The sequence below is a fragment of the Perognathus longimembris genome, chromosome 16 (genome assembly GCF_023159225.1).
Source record: "Perognathus longimembris pacificus isolate PPM17 chromosome 16, ASM2315922v1, whole genome shotgun sequence".
Taxonomy (NCBI): domain Eukaryota; kingdom Metazoa; phylum Chordata; class Mammalia; order Rodentia; family Heteromyidae; genus Perognathus; species Perognathus longimembris.
The window spans coordinates 24,080,725-24,086,837 of record NC_063176.1 but is presented as its reverse complement, the minus strand read 5'-3'; positions in this window follow the sequence as shown (position 1 = coordinate 24,086,837).

The window sequence follows — 6,113 nt, the reverse complement described above, 5'->3', positions numbered from 1 at the left end:
TAGTGCCACCAAAAAAATTGAGAAAGCAATTAGTATGATATGAGATTTATCTTCTGCACAAAAGAGGGAGTAGAACGTTCTTTCTTGTCTCAGGCCTATTAATCAGGGCTTTCAACTATGTGTTTGAATTATGAAGAAGAGAGAAGTACCAAATTCTTCCCAAAAGAACCCCATGGAGGGGTGAGTAACTCTGAGAGATGGATGATCCATTTCTCAGGGTGTGAGGGAAAAGATATGAGCATCCACCCAGATGAAACTTCATCATTCATGTCAAAGGTGGTCCATTTGCATTCCTACTGGGGGCCCACAAACCATATGACAGACTATCAGCCAAGTCACTGCTGTCTCTTAACTGCACCTCTCAGCTTCACTTTGGCTCCTGTCCTGGAGAAACCTGATGGATGGGAGAAATAGACACAGAACTGAAGGAAGGAAAATGGAGAAGCTACTTTGCTCTAGAGTAGGCTCAAAGGAAAGGAAATCCTCAACTCTGAAGTTTTAACAAGTATAGATGACTGAAACGATCCTTGTATATAGATATCAACATTGGATGATAACTGAAATTTATCAGAAAACTAATGAGACCTGTCTTAGAGTTCTTTCAAGGTACAAGAATGACTTGTTCTCATTATGTTTAATGTACTAGATGAATTTCCTTTGGTGTACCCCTTGTAGTCACTGTATATGATTTTGGTACACTGGATATTGTATATGTGCTTATCTGAACTAGGGAAGGGAAAGAAAAATGAGGGAGGGTGTAACAAATATGACAAGAATGTACTCACTATCTTATTATGTAACTGTAAGACCTCTGTACATCACCTTGTCAATAAAATTTAATAAAAAAATAAATTAAATTAAATACATTAAAAAAGAATGACTTGTTCTTTCTTGAACAAGAACTTGGAGAGCAAGTAAAGCAAGTAGTTGGGGTAACAAGAGTCCCCATTTTCTGATCACAGCCTCGATGCCCCTTGCCAACACACAGTATCAGGTCTGATTCTTCTTCCAAACTTAGCTCTTCCTCAGAGCAAGAACTGTCCTATCATAAGAAATAAAATTATTTTATATGGTTCTTAGTACATAGCATATGGTTACAGACTGAGAGTATATATAGTAGAAATAAATTATCAATTAGTAGATAATTAATTCCAAAGATGTCAGATAAATCAGTTTCCTGCTTGATAAATCTCAGTGAACCATAAAACAGGTACCTGTATCTATCTATACATGTTGAAGATAAGAAATGATTTATCAAGAGTAATTATTAAACACTATTTACTAGAGATCGAGTAACTTTTCCAAGTGTTAATCAATCTTTTATGTTTTCCAGATGTGGTACTGATAGGATTTTCACTTTTAGCCCAACTTTCTAAGATAAGCAATTAATTTTGGAGCATCCTTTAAATTTATTTCCCTCTGAGCTATGAGTCAAGGCCTATCAAGAGAATCCAAAGTTCTGTTTGTAGCATGAGAAATTTTAGGCTTGGTGTGTCTCTGAGGATTCTTTATCTCTAACTTCATACTGAGGTAGACTGCTTTAAATATTAAGCAGGCACTCGTGTGCTTGCACTTGAGGCTGAGCATTGCAGGGCCCCACTTGTCTCCCTTCTAAAATGAGATTGGAGCATTGATGAAGGTCCCCAGGTCCAGTGGATTTTATCTAATCATCTCTGACTACTTTTGGCCTGTTACATTATTTAAGGGACTAAGAGAAGATGTATGAACAAGTTGACTCTGCTAATGAGGTGAGAGAGTAAATGTGTCAGCCCCACAGCACTCTCTTGCCTGGGTCACTTTCACAGCTGATGTCTATCATTCCTTTTGACACAGGCAGGCTTGATCTGAAATTTATTTTGCAGTAACTGCTGAGGAATGTATGTGGTTGGTTGGTTCTCTGAGATTTCAGTCAAGGTTTGGAATCCAGAGCATAATTATGCATAATTATGCCATGGAGCACACTGAAGCTCCACTTTCAAGCAATCAATACCAGCCTTCTTGGTGGGTCATCGTCTGTTCAGAGGACTAACCATTCCACCTATTTTCCTATGACCAAGACTTTTTTTTTTTTTTGGAACACCGAGATTTTTTTAATTTTTAAACTTTTTTTCTGATTTTAATATATCATCTGAAGACTAACAGGTATCCTCCCATATTAAAAGTCAACTGTAGTGGGTTGATAATTCAAACAGAACTTAACATTTGTCCACATATAAGCTAAAAGAATTTTCTTAGACAAAAACAGTCTGTGTATGACCAAGACTTTAAAGCTCATCCTCAACTGTAAATCTGAATCTGCTAGGTTCAGTGACAAACAGGGAGAGTAATTAGCCAAGTTGCTTTATCATTGTCTCTTAGTTTATCCCAAACTATCTCTATGCATCAGTTTAGAGAAACACAGCTTTAAATAATAGTGGTGACAAAATTTGTAGTTAGTTATGTAGAAATCAGAAAATACAAAGGATCAAACAGTAAAACCTCATAATTCTACTATCAAGTGCAGCTTCAGTTAAAACTTACATAGTGAAGTACCAAATACTGAGTGTCTTGGAAATATTTTCTCATAGTCATATAGAAGTCCAAGCTACCAGCAGAGTTGGCTTCTTCTGAGCCTATGCTCTTTTGCCATGTAGATGGTTATCCCCGGGTCTTTGCATGGACTCCTCTCTGTATCGGTGTCAAAATTTCATCCAATCATATTGGATAGGTCCCCTGCTGACCACCTCTTTTTAGAGATCATATCTCCTGGTCATATTCTGTGGTACTAGAGATTAAGAGGTCAACATATAAATTTGACAACATAACTCAGCCCTCATAATACTTTATATATTCATATGCACCTCATAGACAAACATTTTACTTTTTGAAACTGGTTTATGTATCTTATAATGTACATTAATGTTAAATTAGAAACTTTCTCTTTTAAATATTAGTATGCTCAATGGCTAAATGCCAACTCATTATATAAAAAGACATTTATAGCATAAATGCCTCATAGTATAAAATACAGTGCCTATCTTGGCTTATAACAATGATAGTAAATAGCTTTAAAAGAGAAATGATAGGAAATATATTCAAGTGAGACATTCTGTGAAATGTGGTGGTATGGTAGGAATCTCCCCAGGCCTGTGTACTAAAAGCTTAGTCATCAGCTTGTCACATTGCTAGGAAGGGGTAGAACTTTTAGGAGTTGGGCCAAGTGGAATGAAGCTAGATCATTGAGGGCATGCACTTAGAAGGGAATATAATGATACCAGCCCTTTCTTCTTCACTCCTCAGGAGCCATGAGGTAAGCAGCTTCCTCTACTATGTGCTCCTGGAATTATATACTGCCTACAAAGGCCCAAAGGCAACAGGGCGAAGGCAATAGAACCATGAGCCCAAATAAACCTTCCCTTTTTAAAGTTGTCAAGTATTTTGTCAATTAAAAGTCACCAATTAAAAACTGACTAATAGATCTGGATAAAGTAACCCTGAGATGTACATATGCATTCACAAAACCTGAGGACTGATGACATTGGTACTGGCCTAAACAAATTCTAAGGCTTTGAATTGAAAAGATACAAGGTTTGGGCTTTGTGCAGTTTACATGTGACAGTGTGCTCAGGGATAGTGATACGCAAGCACAAAAGTAAAATGAATACTGGAGTAAATGTGAGGGGAGAGAAAACAGAGCCGGAGACCTTAAAGACAGGACTGAAACAAATAAAAAGTAAATGAGAGAAGACTGACTTACAGAGGTCAGTGACACACTTAGTAAAGAAGTGGCCTTTAAAACAAGTTCCGAAGTTGAGAAAAGCCAGTTATAAGAGCAGTAAGCAGATTGTCAAAGGGCTATTAAGCTTGTTGGTAGAATAAGATTTTGAAATACTCCAGCATGGGTGGAAAGTCACTGGGGCTGGAAAATGGTAGGCAAATAGTTTCCTTTTGTGAGCATAGCCATACAAATTATGCTAACAAGACTTCTAAGAGGGACTGAGAGGATGGACACACAAATATATGGAAACCTATTACCAGAGAAGATAATCCAATGAGAAATAAGTACAGAAAAAAAAAGAAATAAGTACAGAAGATCACCAACGCCAATAAACTACCAGGTCATACAAATTGAAGCCACAAGAGAAATCACTATACATCTATTCGAATGGCTAGAATAGAAAATAGTGTTGCCATGGAGAAATTTTTGTGGAACATTTAAAATTTCCAGATTCTAAGCTGTATCTCCAAGTCCAGTTGATAAAATAACAAGAGAGAAATTAAATTTTATGGTGGGACAAGTCTATTCTGTGCTCAAGGAAGGGAAAGGCTAATGTACAAATTTTTAAATTATGATTTTCCTGACTACACGAACAAAATCAATTTTCTAAGACAACAACTGGAAATTCATTTTTATAAAGCAGAAGCTCCCAGGAGAATGCATCATGTAACAAATGGGAAGCGAAACTGACTGTGTGGATAGGAATTGTGAAAGGAAGTTATCTTCATACAGAGAGACCACGTTTCCATAGTTCTCTAGCATCGCATCCCTACACAACTTTAATGGAGCAGTCCCACTCTGGAGAGAATTCTATGTCCCAGCTCTAGATGTCAACCATTTCTATGTGTACGACTACTGTCTGTCTCTTTACATTCCAGCAGGCTTCCTATTGCTCCATAAATGTGACCCAGCAGAGTGCAAAGACAGAAAGCCTCTGAGAGACCACACTGCTGTAGTTTTCTAACATTGCCTTTGTGTAAAAATTTTGCTGGGCAGGGTCTAGGCATTCCTGTACCCATGGAAAGAAGCCAATAGCAATATCCCTGAAACTCAACAGTTCTGTTTCCTGATTCCAGAGTGCCCCCAGTATCTGAAGGTCTCAGAGATACATAGCCTGAGGCAGAGCCTCACAAAGCTCTTAGAGATGGATCTAGAGCTCACATGTACAATAGCCATAGTTCCAGGACACTGATGTCTTAACTAATAGCATATGATAAAAATGGCACCATGCAATTTTTAATGTATGGCGTAAAAAGGCTATGCATGTTCATGTGCTTTCTTGGACATACTTTTACTGTTGGAATCCAGCATGGGAGCCCAAACTCTCACAATGAAGAAGTCAAGCACCCAACTGAGGTCACAACCCAGTGACTTAAGACAAGATTACAGGTACTCAAATAAAACTGCCTTGACATAGCCTTCTGTGAAGCCATCTTCGTCCTTAGGGTTTCATGTAAGATTTTCAACATAGAAGCTCAGTGCCAGTGGCACAGGAGACTTGAGGTCTGAAGACGGCAGTTTGAAGCCCAGCCTGAGCAGGCTTCATTCATTTGAGATTCATCTCAAATTAACCAGCAAAAATCTGGAAGTGGAGATGTGACTGAAGTGGTAGAACACCAGCCTGGATTGCAAAGACTCAGAAACAGCACTCAGGTCCTGAGTTCAAGCCCCAGTACCAGCACACACACACACACACACACACACACACACACACACACACACACAGTTCTAAACATAGAGAAAAACCATCTCCATTATGTGCTGTCTACATTTCTGATTGGATTAGGAAATTATTATAGTTACAAGATTTTTTCATATCACTAAATGTGGACTAATTGGTGAAGCAGTGTGAAACAGCTAGACAGACTACATATCCTAATTGCCCTCAGCCGTTAGGCTGCAGGTCCCTATTATCCAAACTCTTCCAGGGAGGAGGGAAGCATGCTGATCATGTATAAGAGTGAAAGTTGGAGCTGGCAGACATTTGTCCATTTACACCTATTTCAATGATGATGAAAGTAGAGATAAAAATTGAGACATCTATATTTGGATCAAGATGGTCTACATTACAAGTAACAATCATTTAGCTATCTTTTCAAAGGAATGTGCAAAATGAGGGTCTTCAAGTGATTTCTAATAAGTTCCCTTGTAGTTCTGATTTTTATCTCACAGAAGTGGTAGAGCATAACTGTGATGATTATAGACTTTCCACCAATCTGCCTGAGTTCAAATCCTGGGGGAGGAAGGATGTTCTTGGTACAAGGGATTGAACCTAGGCCTTCATACTTACTAAAAAAGCTCTCTACCACTTGACTTATTCCCCCAATTCTTTTGCTCTTAGTTTGTTTCTAAAGTA